The sequence below is a fragment of the Coffea arabica genome, chromosome 10c (genome assembly GCF_036785885.1).
Source record: "Coffea arabica cultivar ET-39 chromosome 10c, Coffea Arabica ET-39 HiFi, whole genome shotgun sequence".
In the NCBI taxonomy this organism is placed as follows: domain Eukaryota; kingdom Viridiplantae; phylum Streptophyta; class Magnoliopsida; order Gentianales; family Rubiaceae; genus Coffea; species Coffea arabica.
This window is the reverse complement of record NC_092329.1, coordinates 14,133,215-14,141,108: the sequence shown is the minus strand read 5'-3', so window position 1 is coordinate 14,141,108 and position 7,894 is coordinate 14,133,215.

The window sequence follows — 7,894 nt, the reverse complement described above, 5'->3', positions numbered from 1 at the left end:
TATACTCAATAAATGATTTATATACTTGCAAAAAATCGCGTATAGGGTATTTAGGATTTATATATATAATTTGATTATGGATGAGCTAATTGTATATGTATACCCCGCGCTCATCAAGTTTTTGGCGCCGTTGCCAGGGAAGATTTGGCAACATCAGTGTTAAAAGCAATTTTATTAATTTAGACAATTTTTCTTATTTTTGTTATTTTTACTGTATCTTATGTGTTATATGTCATTTTTAATATTTTGTTGAGCCATTTTTTTTTTGGTTTTCTATTTTAGTTTGTGTCTTTTAAGTTATCCTTCTTGACTAATCTTACTTTTGAGATTGCTTAAAAGTAATTTTAGGTGATGAGGAGGGTAGGTCAATTTGAAAAATAATGCATGAGAAGTGGAAGATCGGCAATGGATTGGTACCAAGTGCAAAACTCCTTGAATAGAGGCAATCAAGAAGTTAGCGAAGGTATGTCATTTGTAAATGGTTTGAGATGCTTAAAGGCTAAATTTGATGTTATAACGTTACAAGTTCAATGGGACACCATTAAGCATGAGATTGAGTAAAAGAGGAATGTTAATGCTTTCAATTCTTAACATGTGATTTGTGACTTGTGTAGAGGTTATCATGTTACTTATACATGTAAGCAAGTACAAAATGTGGATTATGTTGATAAATTGGGGCATTGTAATGCTTATCTTGATCAATATGGTCCTAATTGGGGCAATTCTTGTGCTTATGGTTGGGATAATTAATGTGTTAATAATACTTCTCTTTATTTATATGATTACCAATCCGAATGTATTCAATATGAATCAAAACTATTTTGAGAATTGGCAATAGAAAGGTTAGCTAATGCACCTCTACCTTGAGAATTAAAAAGCTAACCGTTAACTAATAATTCTAATGCATCTTGGGAGCTAGCTGTAGAAAATTCTTCTGATCAATGTGATTTAACCATAAAAAAGCTAGCTAATACGACTTCTGATCGTTTTAATAGGGTTGAGAAAAGATTAGATGAATTAAACTCTTACTTTGTAGAATACAAGAACAATTACATATACTGTGTGAAGTTATTTCATCTAATATATGCAAAATGACCCTATTGTGAATGGTGGGGATGTTGTATGTGACAATGGATTATATTTTGATCAAAGTGATGCATCCAATATGTGTTTTAATGAAGAAATATCTATTTCATATGATAATGAGTTTGGAATGAAGTTTGAACCTCAAGAGGCAAGCATAAATGATTCATATATAATCCCTCTTGAGGATTGTGCTAAGAATATAGGTTCCAAAGTCATTATAGCCCAAGAAGGTCATGCGGATCGGACGTTCCTTTGGCGAGTACTCAAGTGACACGCATACAAGGTAATATCTACGACTCATTTGAGTTAGATAAACTACTTCCACCTCTCATATTATTAGAACACATGGCTCTAGTTGTTAAGCCACCTTTTAATGATCCACTACAACCTAAAATTGTGGATTATTTGTTAACTAAACTTCCTTAAAAAATGAGGTGCTGTGAGGACCCGAAAAATTTTCTTATTTTATTTTATTTTAATGGCTTAATTAATTATTTAATTCGACTATTTAAAATTCATTTATACGGAAAAACGCCTCTCTTATGTTTTTAAAGCGTTTTGTTATAAAAGTTACTTTTCGAAAACTCGTTTAGTTCAGAACAACAAGTACACATTTTTCAAGACTATATATGAATTGAGCGTGTATTAATTTTGAAAAAAAATAAGAATGATCAATATTAGATTGAGAAAAGTCGTGAGGACTCGCAAAATTTATTTATTTTAAACTATTGTTACGAGTTTATTTGAATATTTAATTGCCTGTTTGTCCCGAATATTATTTAATAGCCTTTTTAGATCCAATTACATGGAATTATGACTCATGTATTTTTAAAATAACTTGTTACGAAAATTAATTTTTGGAAGATCGTTTAGTGAAAGAAAGTGAATACGCGTTTGGAGACAGTGATCGATTTGAGGATATAGTGAGATTGAAAAATTGGAGACTTATACATTAGTCTTAAAAATATGTGTTTTTATATTTAAGTATTCAAGTATTAGTTAGTGATACTATCGTTCTAAGAATTTCTTGGAGATTTCACTTTATCGCGAACAAATCGGAAATACGCGTTTTCACAAGCGCGATGTAATTGAGGGATTTAAAACCATTATTTTTAGACCATTAAGAGTGAATAATAATAGTATGAATACAAGTGCATTAGAGGTTGAGTATACAAGTGAAACAAACCTGAGAGGAATCGAGTACAAAACGCGCGCGTGTGCGCGCTGGGAGAGAGTTGACTTTTGAGGCAATTTGAACCACGCATTTAAGCTTCTCCAAGAAGCCTCTTTCATCAGCCTTTTCTCTCTCCTTTCATCCTCAAGGGCCGGCCATCTTCAAGAAAAGAAGAGGAAGAACTCTTCATCATTTTCACTTCATTTCTACCTCAAATCCTACTCCAAATCACCTCAAATTTTGCACCCAACTTGCAAACAACTTGGAGATTCACTTATGCAAGGAGAAGAGCTACATTTCCACGGTTTCTTGGAGCTTTCTTGTGGCCAAAAATCTGACCTTTATCATCTAAGAAGGTATATGACGATCAAGCTCTTAAATCTTAGTTCATGGAAGTTTTATTGCACTTGTGAGCTCATTTATCCATGTGGGTAGCTTTATTTATGTTGGATTTTGGTGTGTGGACTCTATGAACTCCCACAATGACTTGAGGACTGATTTCATGAGTTTTGATGTTAATAATGTTGGTTTAGTGCTTAAATTAGTGAAAATAAGTTGTATTGGTGAAAGGAAACTCAAAGGAGGTGATGAGCAAAAATCTTTCGAAACTGCCCCTGTCATTTTCATTTGCTTTTGAGCACTTTTCAATGGTTCAATTGACTTGTTTATGATGTATATATGTTGTATGGGTTGTGTATAAAGTGTCATAAAAAAATTACGTGATTTGGTTGGCCAAAGGTTGAGATTTCAAAAGTTTAGCAAAACTGGAAATTGTTCCCAGATTGCTCAGGCAATCTTTTTTATTTGGCCATAACTTTTTGGTTCGATGTCAAAATCAAGTGCCGTTTATGGCACTAGAAACTAGACATTCCCAGCTTTCCAACGTTATAAAATTCACATTCTGGTTCCACCTGAATAATCCACACTAATCGTTTGAACATGACTGTCCTGTTTCGCTAGTTCACTGGAAGCTCTGTTTTGAGCAGCAAATTGATGCTCAAATATGAGCTAGCCGTGGACAGATTTTGGAAATGATTTCTTCTAAGAAATTGTATCTTTATGAATCTAGTTTTGAACGCCACTAACCACGTTCAATTCCGAGTTGAATTGAGTAAATTATGGTCAAATTACAGACCTCCATCATTGACTGATCAATGCCCTATTGTGTTTGGGACTTGTTATTTTGAAAATTTTGGTGTCAATCACTTACCAAATGTATACTAGATGTTTCTCAGACTTTTTTTTTCATAAATGGACCAGATTTGAATCGTTTTCATTGGGCAAAATGTTTGAAAAGGAAGAAGGAAGCAAATGACAGATTGGTCTTGGGATTTTCTTGAAATTTGGTAGTTTAGTTCACTATCTTCCCATGTGAATTTTCAAATGAAATTTGGTAAAGAAGTAGTTCTCATATGGAAGTTGAATTATACCAATTTTGGTGTCAATCTAAGATCATTTCAATATACAAATGATGTCCCAAATTTGCTCTTCGAATCTGGAAAATTTTCCTTTTCTCTTGGCCGAATGGTCAAATCTGATTTAGGAAGTTATATTTCGAAAACCTTGATGTCAATTACTTCTAAATTGCTTATTAGATATTTATGGGACATTAGTTTCAATATTTGAATTAATTGAAGTTGATTGTGTGGAACAAAGCTTTTAAAAAGGAAAATTGAAGTACAAGACAGAATTGCCTTTTAAATTTAGTGGCTTTGCTAACTGACTTCCCAAACGAATTTTTACATAAAATTTAACAGAGAAATAGCCCTTATATGATAGAGTAATACTACCAAATTTTGTGCCATTCTGAGTCTATTTCAATGTCCAACTGAAGTCCCAAATTTCATGTTTCAAATATGGAAATTCTTGATCAAGGAAGAATTTTTAGCCAACTTTGAGCTGCTATATCTTGGCGCTCAAAACTTTGATTCTTGTTCCGCTTATTTTGTTTTAAACTTTGATTGCAACTCTAATTGTATTTCAAATTTGAGAGACTGGTTCAAATTCTGTGAAATTTACCGAATTTTCAAACTTTACCGAAAATCAACCCAAATCTGTCTTGATAACGCAAGTCATTAATGTTGAGCCAATTTTTGAATGTCTTCCACTTGGATTCATGGAACATTGTCCTCAAGAAAATTTTAGTATTTTAGAAGAAGTTTCCAATGGTACCAAGATTTCCAATTTTTGACTTTCAGAGAGTGAGTTATGATTTTTCAAAGAATACTCTAAACTTGACAAATTTTGGCCATTTTGAAAAGAATCCGCGCGAGAATAATTTCATAGAATCCGGCCGTATATCTGGCCAGTTCTTGGCCAGATAGTTGGCCGGATTGGTGGTGGAAATTGAAAAAAAAATGTGAGGATACTCATTATCTTGAATCCGGCCAATTCTTGGCCGGATTGTGACGTGGCACTTCCCCGTCCGACTTCGACCATTCGTCTGAAAATTGATGTACATGATTTTATACCTACTTGCTCCATCCAATGATTTTGAGAATGAAACTCAACCTTTTCTTTCGTTTCTGAACATTACTTCCTAGCCTCGATTATGAATAATTAAGGTTCAATTCATGAATTCTCCTTAGAATGAATACTAGTACAACCTTCTCGATAAGTTGGAAATTTTAAGCGATGGTGTGTAATAGACAACTATTGTTTGCTCAGGTGCTCAAGGAGACTTTCAAGAGGATCTCGAAGGGAACACCTGAAAGATTGTATACGCACTTACTCTTTTGTTGCAATAAGTGAGTGTTCCATATAGGAGTACGTAATTTGAATAAGTCTATGACATGCTTATTCCATGGTCGTCAAATGTTAAGTGTTACATGTTAAGTATTTACCACACTCATGCATATTTAAGTAAGGTATACTTGAATTACTCGACATGAAATGCTTGAAGAGCATATTTACGTGACTACTTGAATTACTTGACATGAAATACTTGAAGTGCATATACTTCAATTACTCGACATGAAATACTTGAATTATATATTTACATGAAGTGTTTAAATGATTAATTATGCTATGGCTACATAAGTCGGTAGTGAACCTGCTCGACTCTTAAGTGGTAAAAGTGAGAAACGGCCAATGGTGACCTATTAAAATGACTAATGTCTACCAATTAACCGTGATTACTACCGTTAACCGTCAACCGTTAACCGTTAATTGTCAACCGTTAACCATTTACTGTAATTACTTACCGTTTTCCTATCTATTTGATTACCTGGTACTTGATTACTTGATTACTGTAAATTACATGTTCACATGAAATTATCAAATATTGCTTACGTGTTTATGTGTTAATTGTTGCTAGTAATTGCTCATATGAAATTGTCCACCATTTTAAGGCGAGTGTGTACTTTATCTCACTCGACCTACCAAAAGAATAAATTTTTACCATTCGCCAAGTTATTTGATTATTTGTGTATGTTGTAAGCTCTAAACTAAATTTGGGCCCTGCCCTTGGTTACTGACCTACTCGAGCCAGAATTGGGTTCGATCGGGTAGGTTGGAACGCTGGGCCACCGTTTCGGTATACTCAAGTATTACCACTGGAGGGATAAGGCGATGATCAGACAGTACCATGGGGACCGGAAGTTATAAGTTGCAATTGAACGAAATAATTTCAATGGAACACCGTATCCTTCAATGTGTGTTTATTTTACATAATGATAACCGTTTCATGCAAATGTGTTATACATGTGATATGCTCAAATTACTTGTAGAATGGTAATTGTCTCATGTTCATATGTCAACGTGCAACCCTGAACCATACATACGGTATGCTCAATTATTTGATTTATTAGAACTGCTAGAGTGTCTTGGAACCTCACTGGGCTGTGTAGCTCATTCCATGATTTTGTTTTCCTTAACAGGGTTCGAGACCAAGAGTGCTCGTGAATAGTACTAGATTGCTTTCCTTTGAAGACTTTAAATTGTATTACAGCAGATGGCTGTAGTAAATATTCTTTGGGTTGTATTAAGTTTGAGAGCTGATTAATTGTAAGTGTGAGATATTTTGGAGTACTCTTATTATGTATTGAAGTTATTTGAAGTATTATTGAAGTATTCCAAACTTTTGAATTGTGGATTGTAGTGAGTCCTAGCGAGAGTTGGGCAGGCGTCCCGCGGATACCCTTTGATTCGCCTTAGGGAGAAGTAGGGGCGTCACAGGTGCTATAGTCAAGCTAATGACTATAAAGAAGTGCTTGTTGAGAGACAACCCAACGATTTCTTGTTTTAAGTAGGTTTTAGTTGTTTGATTAGTATTTTTGTGTGTTTTATAGGTGGCAATGGTAAGGATTCATGCAAATGATCTCAATAGGAAAAGTGTCTATATTAAAGCGAAAAGGGAATTTTTATATTTATTTGATGTATTTCATGCATTTAAAGTACTTCATGTTTGTGTTATATTAATGCATGATCATGTATTTCTAAGTGTATTTGGTTGAGAAAAGCACATTTGTATGGTTTAAAGTGCATTTTTTTTTAAGAACATGAAAACGGTGAAAATCGAGTGAGTGTGAAAACTTGGTCAAGCAAAAAACTGGAGGAAAAACTATAGAAATCAGAAATTTCTATAGCAAATCCGGCCGAATATTGGCCGGATTGACAGGGGAGGCGAAAAAAAAAAATTTGTCCTCGTTGCCTCGAATCCGGCTAGAAAGTGGCCGGCTTCTGGCTAGTCACCCTATGGATTCCTCATTTTTTTTCCTTCCCTTCTTTTTCAACCCCACTCACACATTAACATCTCAAACACACACCACTCACTGAAACACCACTTCTCACCATTTAATCTTCAAACAACCTTCACCAAATCATTTTCTTCCATCCTCAAGAGTGGATTTCGTAGTTCACATTCTTTCAAAAACAACTCTAAAGTGGTTTTAACCTTACCATTAGTTAGGATTGCACCTCCTTGAATCACTCAATTGAGACCAAATTGGAGTAAGTTTTTTGGGGGGTTTTCAAATCATGTTCATCACTAAACATCACCAAACCATTTGAGGTAGCAAATCTTCACCTAACTTTGTCATTTGAACTTTTCCATGGTTGAATATTTTCTATTTTTAGGTAATTTTTAATATGTGAAGTTAGGTGGATTTATTTGAGCTTATTGATGCTATTGGTGATTGTTAGTGATAAATAAATCTTGTGGTTTGTATTTATTGTATTTATTTGGTGAATTTTTGCTAGTTTTATGCTTAATTTGGCTTGGTAACAAAGTTGCATATTAAATGGCCAAGGTAGCATTTTAATTAGCTTGTGGGAGTTTATGATCTTCATGTGAGTAATTTAGATTACCTAATGAATGAAAAGGTGTTTGGTTGAAGGATTTCTTGAATTCTTAGGTAATTCTAAAAGAAGAGGTGAATTGAAGATGGCCTTAATTGACGAAATTCATAAATGCACTTATAATCTTTGTGGTTCAATGGTTTTTAGTATTTCATGAGTTCTCAAAAAGGTCATTTATATTTTGGTTTGGTGTGTTTGCCTTCATTTTGAGATTACTTTTGCACTTGAGGGGACTTGATCATTGATGACAAAATGTATAAATAAAACTTACTTTGTTCATGATGATGGGCTTATTTTGTGAAATTAGCTTCCCATTGTTTTGGATGCTAATGCATA